The following is a 13,903-nucleotide window of genomic DNA, read 5'->3' as shown; positions in this document are numbered from 1 at the left end:
GGGGCCTGGCAATTCTGAAATCTGTAGGTCAGGCTGGCATGCCAGAAACTCAAAGTTTATATGTTGCAGACTTGAGGCAAAATTTGTTTTCTCTAAAAAACCTCAATTTTTGCTTTTAAGGTTTTCAGCTGATTGGATGAGGCCCACTCATACTATTTAGGGTAAGCTTTAGTTAAAGTCAACTGATGTTAGGTGTGAGACACATCTATAAAAATATCCTCACTATGCTGAGTAAAGTAAGTCAATCGGAGAACAATCATCATATGTTTTCACTCATATGGGGAATATAAGAAATAGTGAAAGGGATTATAAGGGAAAGGAGGGGAAATGAGTGGGAAAAATTAGAGAGGGTGACAAAACATGAGAGAATCCTAACTCTGGGATATGAACAAGGGGTAGTGGAAGGGGAGGTGGGTGGAGGGATGGGGTGACTGGGTGGTGGGCATTGAGCGGGGCACTTGATGGGATGAGCACTGGATGTTATAATATATGTCGGCAAATCTAACTTCAATAAAAAAAATATATATATCTTCACAGGAACACCTAGAGTAGTTTGATCAACTAATTGGGTACTATAGCCTTATTAAACTGGTACACAAAACCAGCAATCACATCTGGTTATCTGATTTTGTAGTTTGCTTTCTTTTAAAGTGAGATATATTTTAGATATACTAGATATATATTTAAAGTCATTAATCCAACTGTTCATTAATATTGCTATTGTTAATATTAAAACTAAACACTGTGCGTCACTACAACCAATATATAAGATATTACATATTTTATATTCATTCATTCAACTCTTTTTTATTTAACATTTATTATGTACTAGGCACTTTACTTTGTCCTGAGACACATACGATAGCTATATTACCCCTAAACACTTAACAAGTTGAAATTTCGGGGGCGCCTGGGTGGCTCAGTCAGTTGTGTCTGCCTTCAGCTCAGGTCATGATCTCGGGGTCTTGGGATTGAGCCCTGCATCAGGCTCCCTGCTCAAGGGAGAGTCTGCTTCTCCCTCTTCCTCTATCCCTGCTTGCACACTCTCCATCGCTCCCACTCTCAAATAAATAAAATCTTAAAGAAAAGAAGTTTAAGTTCAGGGAGATGAAATGTGAAGTCTTGACTTTGTAGATATACACATATCATCCCCAAATTTCAAGTTAAAAAACTCTCTGAAACATGTTTCATTCGTTAAATATTACCTGATGACTATATGTTCAAGGAATTGTAATATGCACTTTGGATACATTAAAGGTTAAAAAAAATACTCTTGCTTCACAGAGTTTAAAATCTTCTGGGAATCCATTTAACTCTTAATGTTGCTGCCACTATGTGATATGGGCAAATTACTGTAATTTGAGGTTCAATTTCTTTATCTATGCAATGCGAATTATACTAGATGATATTTCAGTAACATTTCTTTGTGGTCTTAAAATATTATTATTTTCAAAATTCTTTGTATAGAAAATTATTCTCCAGCGAGTAGGAATGGATCCATTATTTATGATGATTTTATTCCAAGTAAGAAATTAGTTATTAGTGGCTTGCATACAAGTATTGAGATCTAGACATATTTTTTTCTTATTTAGATTCACAGCTAAATTGCTTTCATAAAACAATAGAAGTTAACCTCAAAGACTGATGGAGAAAATTACCAATAAATAGAAAATGTAGTGGCCAATAGCAAAATGTGTGCTTTAACATGATTTCAACAATAAATGAAAATTACTATTTTGATAGTCAACTGGTTATGACCTATGTATATAAAAAAAACGTATTTTGAGAATTTGAGGTTTGAGAATTTAAAAAGCTATGTTATGTGTTAAAGCTTATTATTTGGAAGTCATATTATGTTTGGTCTCCAAATTAAAACTCATTTTCCAAACTTGGCTATTCGAGATTAAAGGAGCTCCTGCATGGTAAAGTACACAGAACAAGGAAGTACAGTTTTTAGTACTTGTAGGAAGTGATTTACCTTAAATGTTTATACTCATTTCTATAAAAACATTGCATTGGGCAATGATATCACGATATTATTAGTAATATGCACATGTTTGATACTTTATGGATTTGAAGGTAAAGGCACACCATTTTCTGCATCCCTTCTTCATAAGGAAAAAAACCAAGCTTCTGTTCTGCCTGCAATTCTCAGTACCCACCAAAACTTCATTCTTCATGTTTGCTTTCTATTTTCATAGCAATGGGAATGGAATGTGATCCTCGGTGCTCAGCCTTTATCCTGACCTCTGTGTCCATAGCCTTTGACTCAGGCCTGGCTTCACCATAACTTATTTTTACAACAATCCTGAGATGCAGCCAGACCACTTGGTGATATTTTCACTCCTGCTCAGCTTGTTTCAAAATGGGAATTCTCACTGTTTCTCTTTTTAGAGCATTCCTACTTTCAGCATGAAACCTTTTAAAATAAAACTGCTGTTATGCAAATGACTGAAGACAAAATGCATTTTGTTCAATTCCCAGATCCTGTCTTGATTATGAAGCGCCACAAAGCCCTCTATTTTGAGGCTTATTCACAAAGTTATTACCCAATCTGGCAATATTTTCTCAAGAAATTTCTGGAAAGCACACAACTTTTTTTTTTTTTATGATGGTAAATTGCTTCACTGTTTTCATAAGCTGCATCGTAGAATAAATCCCCAACATGTGCATCCTGAATCCTTGCCTTGCTTGGTCATAAATCCCTGGAATCGTTTGTGACAATCAGTGAGACAAAGGGAACGTTTCAAGGTTTGAGATTCGGATTCTTTCCTTTCTGACTTGCTATTCTCCTATGGTTTTGTTTTGCTGTTTGCTATGTACAGATTTTCACTTCAGTCCCCTGCACCCCTTGGTGGGTTTTTATAATAGTGTGAGTTGATGGGCTTCAAACATGTAAGCTATCATTTTCCAGTTTTTTCTTCTTAAAACAGTCTATTTCCCTTAAGCTTAGCTCTTGTGTTCTTAAATAAAACTCGACTTGAAGAAATGGTCATATTTCCGACAAGCTGTGAGACATTCCAAGGTCATTTTTGTTTATTACTTAAAATACAATTCTACTTACAATTGCCTGGCATGGATGAGTGCATTTTTTTAATGCATATAATACTTTTTGACACTGGAAAATAAGAAGCTATGAAAATAAGGTTGATAAACCACTAAAGAAGTCTCTCCTTAAATGGTCACAGTCTGCCAAGAGCTGATAAGGAAAACGATCCTGTGGGGACAATGACAAGAAACCTACAGCCATCAACCCCATGTCAGCACTGGGCAAGAAAACAAATAGAATTCCAGACAATTCAGAACAAATACTACAAATCAGAGAGGATCCCAAAACCTCCTTTCAATATTACACTTTTGAAAGATAACTAAGAAGCACAAAGGACATCGGGCATTTCCACACTAATAGTGACATTGTGCCTTTTCCTTTGTCTTTCTTCTCTGGATCTCAGATTAAATTTGCCTTCAGTAAAAAGTTTTCTCTATGGCGCATATCATTTTATCTCCAACATAAAACACTCAAGAGGAGACAGAGGCAGAGTAAGGGTAAGTTAATTATTGCAATTATGTGTTAATTATGATGAATTCTTTCAGAGTAATGAAGTAATGCTTAGCAGATTTCTGTTGAGCCTTTACATACTCTGTTCTAAAGGGTATGGAAGCTATAAAGTGTTATTGGAAAGTGATATTGTTTGGTGAAGTTAAAATATAAATAATCATAGATTGACAGACCACAGATATTGCAACGTGGTTAACTATTCCTGTGATGGTAAACTATTTTTCACAAACTTGTGTAAGAGGCATGTCTCAGATTTCCAATTCATTCTATTTTGACATTAGAATGGGTTGCCTAAAAAAATCTGGGGCTACTTCTGACACAGAGTAGATAAAATGAATGGGGGTAGATAATGGATTAATCAGAGTTTGTGAAATTTTGGATACCATAGTTTAAAATATTTTCAAGTAGTTGTGCTGCAAAGGTAGATGAGGGATAGAAGCTATTAACATGAACATTCCTTAATTGTTGCAAGAGTACTGTGCTCATGACACTCTTCTAACTTCCTTACATAGATTACAGAATAGAACTTTCCTCTTCCTCCACCAGGAAAAAAAAAAAAAAACACAATAATGAGGTATTACCATCCACATTCAAGAGATATAAGAAAACTTTCTTTGGCTGCCATATTATACTTCCTAGGTTGTGAACTGTGCAACAGATGGCATCCCATGAAGTTAGTGGGATCTTTGATTGAGGGAAGTCAAATAACTTGGGAAAAGTACTCATGCAAGTACTAAATGAGGAAGCTAGAATTCGAATCCAGGCTTAATCTCTTAATGTACATTAATATAAATATGCACGATCTTTTCAAGACTATGTATATGTCGAAACAAACCTCCCTTATTGATAAAAAATGACTCAGTTGGCATGAGTGTGCCAAGATGGAATCTTACCAAAGTCAACCTAGGAGGTAAATGCTATTAAAACATGGGGGGCATGAGGTAGATGTGTGTCTTTATAGTACACATATATTTGTACAAGAGAAAAGCATTCTGCTTAATTTATACACAAATTGGTCAAGAAAAGAATGTGGCATTTTGTGGAATTTTAAAATGAGTAGGAGATCTAGAGAGAAATAGCTCAGTGACAGTACTGTTTTCCTGAATATCTTTGAAGTAAGAGGAACTAAAGGCTCCCTAAAAGAGAGGCGTGAATATTGATTTTTAATATTTTTTTCCTTTTTCTCATATATTTCTTTTTCTTGTTCCAAATTGTGAAATAATATTTGCATTTATATATTTCTAAGTGATTACCATCCTGTATTCACTGTTCAACATGTCAATAGTAAAGTGAGTTTCTACAAAAACTTGGTCAAGGTGGTTGATAGTATGAGAACAAACCAGCTTTCAGAAAAGAGAATTAGAGCCATGCCTCCTGAGGGGAAGCTTCTGTCTTGGTGTTGCTCTGGTGACCGGGCCCATTGTGTAAAACTCAATGTTTTACAGAGACTCAGAACTAAATTGTCAACCTCCAAGTATCCTCTAGCCAGGATAGATTGAATTAAAGAGAGAACACTTAAAAGCATGTGTGTTTTGTTTTGTTTTGTTTTTAATTAATTCAATGGCCTAGAAGAAGAAGAAAATGCAGGTACAAATAATTTATTTGGAAAAGTAGGAGAGAAATAGAATGGCTTGAAAGTCAGATTATTTGAATCAGTTTACAAACAGCATAAAATGAGCAGAAGGGGAGGAGTGAATAAAGTGACAAAGATGCTAATATAATAAAGAATGTACTACATTCTAATAATGGCTAAGAAGTAGAAAAATGACTTAAAATAAGTTGATGCTAAAGGTAAACTTTTGCATTAAAATGATAGGGCAAAACAAACATTGATTTTAAAAATCATGTGAAAGGGGTAAGATTTATTCGATCTGAAGAGAAACCAGAGTATCAGAAAGGGAGACAGAACATGAAGACTCCTAACTCTGGAAAATGAACTAGGGGTGGTGGAAGGGGAGGAGGGTGGGAGGTGGGGGTGACTGGGTGACGGGCACTGAGGGGGGGCACTTGACGGGATGAGCACTGGGTGTTATTCTGTATGTTGGTAAATTGAACACCAATAAAAAATAAATTTATTATTAAAAAAATAATAATAAATAAAAATCATGTGAACAAGACTGATAGAATAGAACTATAATTTCATTTTCTTGATTATCACTTGGTGTAGGTCAGAAGTTGGGAAAATCTTCTAAGTTATAACATTGTATAAAATATGTGGGTTTTTTTCAAAGATTTATTTATTAATTTGAGAGAATGAGAAAGAGAAGGGGGCAGAGCAGGGGGAAAAGGAAACAGAAACTTAAGAAGACTCTGCACTGAGCAGGGAGCCAGACTCGGAGCTGTATCTCATGACCATGAGATCATGACCTGAGCTGAAACCAAGAGTCAAACACTTAACCTACTGCTCCACCCAGGTGCCCCATTAGAACTTTTCAAATCTCCGATGGAAATGTCATTTCTGAGCTTTTCCTTCTAACATTTTTTATTATTCTATTGTTTCCAACATTGTTTTTTTAAATATTTTTATTTATTTATTTGAGAGAGAGAGAGAGGGAGAGAGCCAGCATGAGCAGAAGGGGGGCAGAGAGAGAAGCAGAGGCCCCTCTGAGCACAGAGCCTGATGCAGGGGTCTGTCTCAAGACCACAGGATCATGACTTGAGCCAAAGGAAGATGCTTAACTTAACCACCCAGGCGCCCGTGCAACATTGCTTAATTAGTGACACTGAATGCCTTTCCATGTGCTTATTGGTCATTTATATATCTTTTTTTTGAGAATAGCATATTAAAGCCCTTTGCCCATTTTTCAGTTGGGTTGCTTATAATTTGTTAACTTGTAGGAGTTTTTGATTTTGGGTACTAGCCCCTTATCAATAATGCATATATTTTCTCCCAAGGTGTAGGTTGCCTTTCACTTTATTGTTTGTGTCCTTTGATGCACAGAATTTTAGTACAGTTTGTCTCTTATTTCTTTTGTTACCTATGGTTTTGGGGTCATATCAATAAAATTGCTCCTCTATTCCTCAAAATATGTGGTTTTAACAGAGATCTTATCCTCTTTTATAACTACGAAATTGGGATATTTTATCAAGGTTGTAATAATCATTGCATAATCTTTAAAAGATGTTAGTATACAGCCAAATGGAAACATGCAGGTGCAAATTGTTTCTTTTCAAATAAACAGTGCTAGTACTCATTATTTAATTTAATGCCCATCATGAATACAGCATTTCTTCCTTCCTTAACTCAAAGTTCGATAGCAGTAATTTCCCTTTTAAAAAGTAATGTTTGAGTAAAAAACACTGACATCGGTCTAAAGAGAGCTTTTATACAATCAAGACTATTACATAGTCAGTAGTAATTAGGCTGCATCTCAGGTAAGGATTCCTGACAGAAACAAGGAAAAATGAACAGACTCTTTTGTAGCACAAAATTTACCTACCTCTTGCACCAGTCATTGAACAAATATGTCTGTTGTGTCTCAACATTATCTCAGAAATGTAGGGAAGACAACATTTTGGTGTATGAAATAAAAATACAGATGCCAAAAATGTAAATAAAAATACTGACTAATGATTCATGTATTCATTCATTCAGTCAATATATTTGTGGAATAGCTAACACAACGGTCTTTTTTCTCATGGAATTTGCATTAAGTGGATTTTCTTAAATAGAGTATTCAGAGGTTTAGAATGTTTGCTCTGGAGAATGAGAGACACGATCAATTGAAGACATAGATAGGAGTATCTGAGAGCACAGTTGAGATTGGAAAAGATGTAACTGGAGGTCTTCAAAATAAAGTGATTTTATCTAGAGGCATTCAGCAGTTCGTTGGTAGTGGTAGAGGTTGCACGTAATTTATTGCGTTACTTTGAGGTGTAGTAGAACTGCACAAGTTCCTAGAACTTTTTGTGAGCTTAGATTGTACAAAGGATGTATATAAAACTCTAAGAGTCTTTTAACTAAATAATGTGAAATGTTCTCATTAAAAACATAGGGGCACCCGTGAGTCTCAGTCAGTTAAGCATCCGACTCTTGATTTTGGCTCAGGTTATGATCTCAGGATCCTGGGATCAGCCCCACCTAAGATCCCATGCTTAGCAAGCATGGAGTCTTCTTGAGATTCTTTCCTATTCCCTCTCCCTCCTCTTCTCCCCCTCCTTCCACTGGTGCATGTGCTCTCTCCCTCTCTCTTTCTAAGACAAATAAATAAAAAATTTTAAAAAAGCACATAAGAAAATTTGAATCAGCAAACTGTGCTAAGGAATGTGAAAGGTAAGATGAGAATCAGACAAGGACGTTAACAAATTACACATATATATTATGTATATATGGGTATACGTGTCTACACATTTATGAGAGATTTACAAGAGGAAGTTCTTTATCTCCACTTTTATTTATTTATTTTAAAGATTTTATGTTTTATTCATGAGAGAGAGAGAGAGAGAGAGAGAGAGAGAGGCAGAGACACAGGCAGAGGGAGAAGCAGGCTCCATGCAGGGAGCCCGACATGGGACTCGATCCCAGGTCTCCAGGATCATGCCCTGGGCTGAAGGTGGTGCTAAACCGCTGAGCCACCTGGGCCCCCTATTTCCACTTTTAATATGGAGAAAGCTTAAGGCACTTGTCAAACAGGGAAACCGTCAGTAGAGCTACCCCTGGAATTAAAAGTGAGTTAAAAAGTGAGTAGGAGTTAAGCTGATAGAGCAAGCACAAAGAAGGCAACCGCTCCCAACTCAACAGAATGTACGTATGAATGGGAGACTGGGTGCAAAAATTAGGGGATACAGACAAAATCTCTCAGATGTTATATTTCCATGTATGAACTTAAGCAAGGACTAAGTCAGGAGTGAATTAGGTGCACAAGTTGAAAATAACTGGTTCTGCTCTATGTCAATGTTGGTGATGAGAAAAATCCTACTTTTTTATTGTGGTCAAATTTACATAACATAAAATTTACATTTTAAACTGCACAGTTCATTGGCACTACATTCACAATGGTTTGCAACAAAAAGCCAAACTCCGGGGCTCCTGGGTGGCTCCTTGGTTAAATATCTCCCTTCTGCTCAGGTCATGATCCTAGGGTCCTGGGATGAGCCCTGCTTCGGGCTCCCTGCTCAGCCAGGAGTCTGCTTCTCCCTCTCCCCCTTCTCCCATTCATGCTCTTTCTCTTGTGCTCTCTCTCTCTCTCAAAATAAATGAATAAAATATATTTTTTTTAAAAGCCACACTCTTAATAAGCATACTGTATTTTGAAACATAAAATCAAATAGCTTGGAGAGATCAGATAGGAAAACTATTTGACTCTACAGCACATACAAACAAAAGGAAATAAAAATGAAAATCTAAAATAGGTATTGGAATGACTTCACTCTGTTGACTAATGGCTTTAAATATGGTCCAGGATAAGTAGAAAAGTGCTGTTCTGTCTAATCAAGGATTGTGGCAAAGCAATGGTTTTCATGATAGCTCTATGTCTCCTTGTAGTTGTGTGTGCCTGATTGTCCAAGTCCTTTCTTGTCTTGGAGTTATAAATCTTTTAGAGCATGTTAGCTTTTTTTGATGGCTTTTTTGTTGTTGCTGTTTGCTTTGTTTTCTCCAGCAGAGAGAGGATCTCTTCTAAAACAAGCTACTGAAAATCAACATTTAAGACATAATTTTTAAAAATAGAGTTGAAAATTGATTTTCCTAAAGCTACAAATTAGAGAAATCATTTCTAGGATTTACATTTGACTCCATTAAAGCTCAGAAAGGATTTTGGTGTTTGGAGAAAATTGAGTGAGATGGAAGAAGTGCCACATATGAATGATGAGTTTAGGTCTCTGGTTGTTTGGGGAGAAACAACAGAGCCCAGTGAGAAATGTGGAGAGAGAAGAGGGGTTGTGAAAATTAAGCAGAATGAAGAAGATGTGGATGAGTCCAGCTGCTTATTGCCTTTAATAGCTGAATGTTTACACTGCTTTCTTTTATTAAAAACACGATGACCCAAGCTGACTCAGATGGTTTCCTTTCTGCTACAGACATGAGATCATAGGTAAAATAACACTCTGAAAATAATATCTAGTCAAACACAAAGAAATGAAAGATTTAAAGAGTACAAAGAATAATAAAAATTAATATGGTGTGAGTTGGTGGCCCTATAATCTGTAGTGATTTTCACCCTATATTTAGTCTTCCGAGGCTGAAGCTGGCCTTCTAATCTACACAGGAAGACTTGAAAGATGGCCCCAGGCTGCTGAGGTGGTTAAACACCACTTTCTAATTCTGTGTAAAATACAGCTTAAAAGTCCTTTCATAGATTCTCTCCATCCATTAAAAGTGCACTAGAAAAACTCTACACACAAACAAAGATGTGGCCACAACATTTCTGTTTTGTCTGGAGTCTGGAATATAAAGGTAAAAAGGCAGTGGGGAAAAATCAAAGCCTTGCAAGCCAAACACATCTAAACCTAGCTTTCAAATTTACAGTATTCACCTACAGTTTTTCCTGGAATATTGAAATCTATATGACCTTGTCAGAAACAAGGAAACTGAAAGAGTTTAACCAGAAGTGGAAAAAATGTTTGATGAAAGTTAACTCATGAAACACAATCATAAAAAATGATAAGGGAGCCTCTAGGAGGGTGTCAATAGATGCAAGAAACAGAACTTGAGATTAAAAGCTAAAGTAATAGAATAATAAAGTAATAGAATAATAATAATAAAAGTAATACTATTATTATTATTTAATAATATTGGAATAATAATAGTAAATTTATAGAATAATAAGAAACCATTAAATATATACTCTTATAACTTTTGAGGAGCTAATAAAGAGAGAAAAGAACAAGTTTGAAATAAAATAGAGCTTGTAAGTAATATGCATATAATAATTGAACGAAAAACTCAATGGAAAGGCTAAATAGATTAGTTGGAGCTTAACAGAGAATTTGTAAACTGGGAGACGGATCTAAGGAAATAGTCCCACATGCCACACAGAAAGGAAGCAGCTGGTGATAGTGACTGACAGCGAGCACCAAGTATTTTCTGGAACATTTGTAATCTTTAGCTTCATAAACCTTAATTCTGGTGGCTGGTTAAATGGAAATGCTCACTTCGTAAAAAATTACTAGAGTTGTACCATTAACAGTGATCTGTTTCTATATAGAGGCAAAAAAATGTTAGGTACAAGTACACAAAATTTGGAATATATATTGCAACTGAATTTATAATGGAGAAAAGAAAATATAAAAATTTCTATCAGTTTCAAAGAAGTCAAAAATGGGGTGAAAATGGGGCACTGGGTGTCTCAGTTGGTTAAGTGTCTGCCTTCTGCTCAGGTCATGATCCCCGGGTCCTGGAATGGAGCCCGGCATCCTCCTCCCTCTGCTGTTCCCCCTGCTTGTGCTCTCTTTCCCTCTCGCTCTCTCTCTCTCTCTCTCTCTGTCAAATAAATAAATAAATGAAATCTCTTTAAAAATGGAGTAAAAAGAACAAAGAAGTCATGTTAAGTAGATATACAAAACAAAATAAAATGATTAAGATAAATCCAAATATAAATCAGCTTCTTTAAATACAGAGAATGTTAGATTTGATAAAGTAACATATTTGATTTAAAAGAATCATACCTGGGACACCTGGGTGGCTCAGCGGTTGAGGTCCGCCTTCAGCTTAGGGTGTGATCCTGGGGTCCCGGGATGGAGTCTTGAATGGGGCTCTTTGGGGGAGCCTGCTTCTCCCTCTGCCTGTGTCTCTGCCTCTCTTTCTGTGTCTCTCATAAATAAATATGTAAACTATTTTTTAAAAAAGAATCATACCTAAAATATAATGTCTAAGAAAGTTTAAAATTCAAGAAATGGGAGAGGATCAGCCAGGTATAGCAATCTTAATATATAATTAATATACCTTCATACAGATAAAGGCCATTTATCTGACAAAAATAATTCCTGATAAAAAATAATAATTCATCAGGAGACATTGTATACTTCTAGTTGAATATCTGTAATTCAGGACTGAATAGAAAACAAAAATATTTTCAAAAAAAAATGAGAGGCTTTAACACCGTTTAAAGAATTAGTAGAGGGTTAGTTTCAACAAAGAAGACATAAAGCTTAGAAGAAAAAAGAGGCACGTAAGAAGCAAAACAAAATATACAGTTGAAAACTCATGTAACATTTGCCACATTATGTGTTAAAATTGAATTAAAAGAAAAACTCACTGGAAATTGCAAAATATCAATAACTGAAAGGAAAAGATTTTTTTATAAATTCTTGTGAAATGTAGGAAGAGCCATAGATATTTACAATCTTAAGTGAATTTCTCTAAAAACTGAGAAAAATGAGAAAAATGACATATATATCTAGCTCAACTAGTGAAATAATATCAATAATAGTGCTCCCACAAAACCTAGAAATGAGAATATAAGTGATAAAATAAAAAAAAATTCTTAAGTTTTTATTTTTAGAAAATACAAAACAAAGAATTTTTTTATTTTTTATTATTTTTTTATTTTATTTTTTATTTTTTTAAAGAATTTTTTTAAAGCCAGTTTTTTTTTTTTAAAGGCTAATAAAAGGGAAAAAGAATTGAGAAGAATAATCAATGAAGAAAGACAGGAAACACAATTTGAAAATAATGCAGATGTCCAGAAGAAGGAATTTTGCTTGCAGACCACAGTGTCCGCCCATTCCAGAGAGTTCCAGCCTGTCCTTTCTGACCGCCTGCCCTACAGATTCCACACTGGCCTCGCTCACCTCCACAATCAGGTGAGCCAGTTTCTAACCCACTTGCAGATGGGTCAGGGGCTGTGGAGAGTGTGCAGAAACGTGCAACCACAGCAGGAAGGCTAGAGTGAGCAAAGCTCCCTTCATGAATTTGAAAATGTTGAACCCCAAGCTAAGCGTTACCATCTTGTCCCGCCTGAGTACAACTGACCTCTGCTTGGCTTCATGGGTTTGGCAGGACCTGGAGAAAGATGAACTTCTCTGGCAAGGGCTGTGTGAATCCACTTGGGGTCACTCTTCCATAGATCATAAGAACCCACCTTTCAGTAAATTGTATGTACAGTTGGATGAAGGCAACCTCATCTTTACCGCTAACCCAGGGGAGGGACTAAACCAGGTCCACGGGTATCCTAGATGAATCACCAAAGGAAATAGCGAAAGTGTATCTTCTGTACAAGAACACTGATTTGGGATAAAAGCCTTAAACACTATCTTGATGACAGGGGAGAGTCTTGGATGACCTTATAACGCTGCAAAATTTGAGAAAGAAATTCTTGCCCAATGCACTGAGATTTTTTTTTCCATCAGATTCAGGCCCTCAAAGTAGTGGGGAGTATCTTGAAACTCTCCCAAGAAAATTCCCCCATAGATTCTGTGCTTGTAACCCCAATTTAATGTGAGACGTTGGCCTTAGTCTTGATGCTGTCTATAAACTGTGCTCCTCATTTTTTCGTAAATGGCCTTATTTTAGAGGGAAAGCGAGCTGAAGGGGAGGGACAGAAGGAGAGGGAGAGAGAATCTCAAACAGACTCCCTGCTGGGCGGGCATCCTGACATGGGACTCAGTCTCATGACCCTGAGATCATGATCCGAGCTGAAATCAAGAGTGGACGCAACCGACCGAGCCACCCAGGTGCCCCTACTGTGCTACTGTTTGATTCTATTTTCCATCGACCTCACTAGTCCTAATGCGAAGAACAAAATGTCACAGAATTTATTCTAAATACCTGCTGTGCTGCTCAAAACATTGGTGAGGATTTTGTTGGGCAGCTTTTTGACAACATCTACCTTGTGGGCCGCGTGGCTGCATAAAAGCGCAATTGCTAGGACTTCAACTCTTCAAACAAAAGATACCCGAGATCTTATTAAGCAGATATGGGGGTTACCCTGGCGCTGGTCATTCTAGCCTCTGTTTACAATCAAGCTCCAGTGTATACCTTTTTTTCCCCCTTTTACTATTTTCTTTTTCAGTCATTTCCTTGGAGAATTAAAGAATTTTGCAGTTTTTCTTAATTTGCTTATCGTGTCTTCCATAAAGCAGAGCCATTTTCTCACGGCTGTTTAAGAATGTTAAACTGACATTATCCTCTAAAACATGGTATATTTGGGCATTAGATTTGGTTGAAAACTATTCATTTCCATTCTCTTTAAAAAAACACCATGTCATGTGTGCATACTTAACTAAAGAGACTTATAATCATAATTATTTTATTGCCAAGATTTTAACTAAAGCCTTTCCTTTTTCTCTCAAAGTAAGTCAAGAGTTAAAAATAAGGAGACAGAATTATAGGTACAATAGGATAAAAAAGAAAATGAGAGAAAGTTTTTGCTCTTAATAACTAGAAAAAACTTAAACATCTATTAA

The 13,903-nt window shown here is 36.1% G+C and overlaps 1 pseudogene; it reads left to right on the top strand.

The window, feature by feature from the left end:
- The first annotated feature begins 3,189 nt into the window (after positions 1–3,189).
- Positions 3,190–13,350, top strand: LOC121493417 (annotated as a pseudogene).
- The last annotated feature ends 553 nt before the right edge of the window (positions 13,351–13,903 follow it).

The sequence above is a fragment of the Vulpes lagopus genome, chromosome 6, assembly GCF_018345385.1.
Source record: "Vulpes lagopus strain Blue_001 chromosome 6, ASM1834538v1, whole genome shotgun sequence".
Lineage (NCBI taxonomy): Eukaryota > Metazoa > Chordata > Mammalia > Carnivora > Canidae > Vulpes > Vulpes lagopus.
Note: the sequence above shows the minus strand (reverse complement) of the source record. Positions and strands in the feature narration are given on the sequence as shown.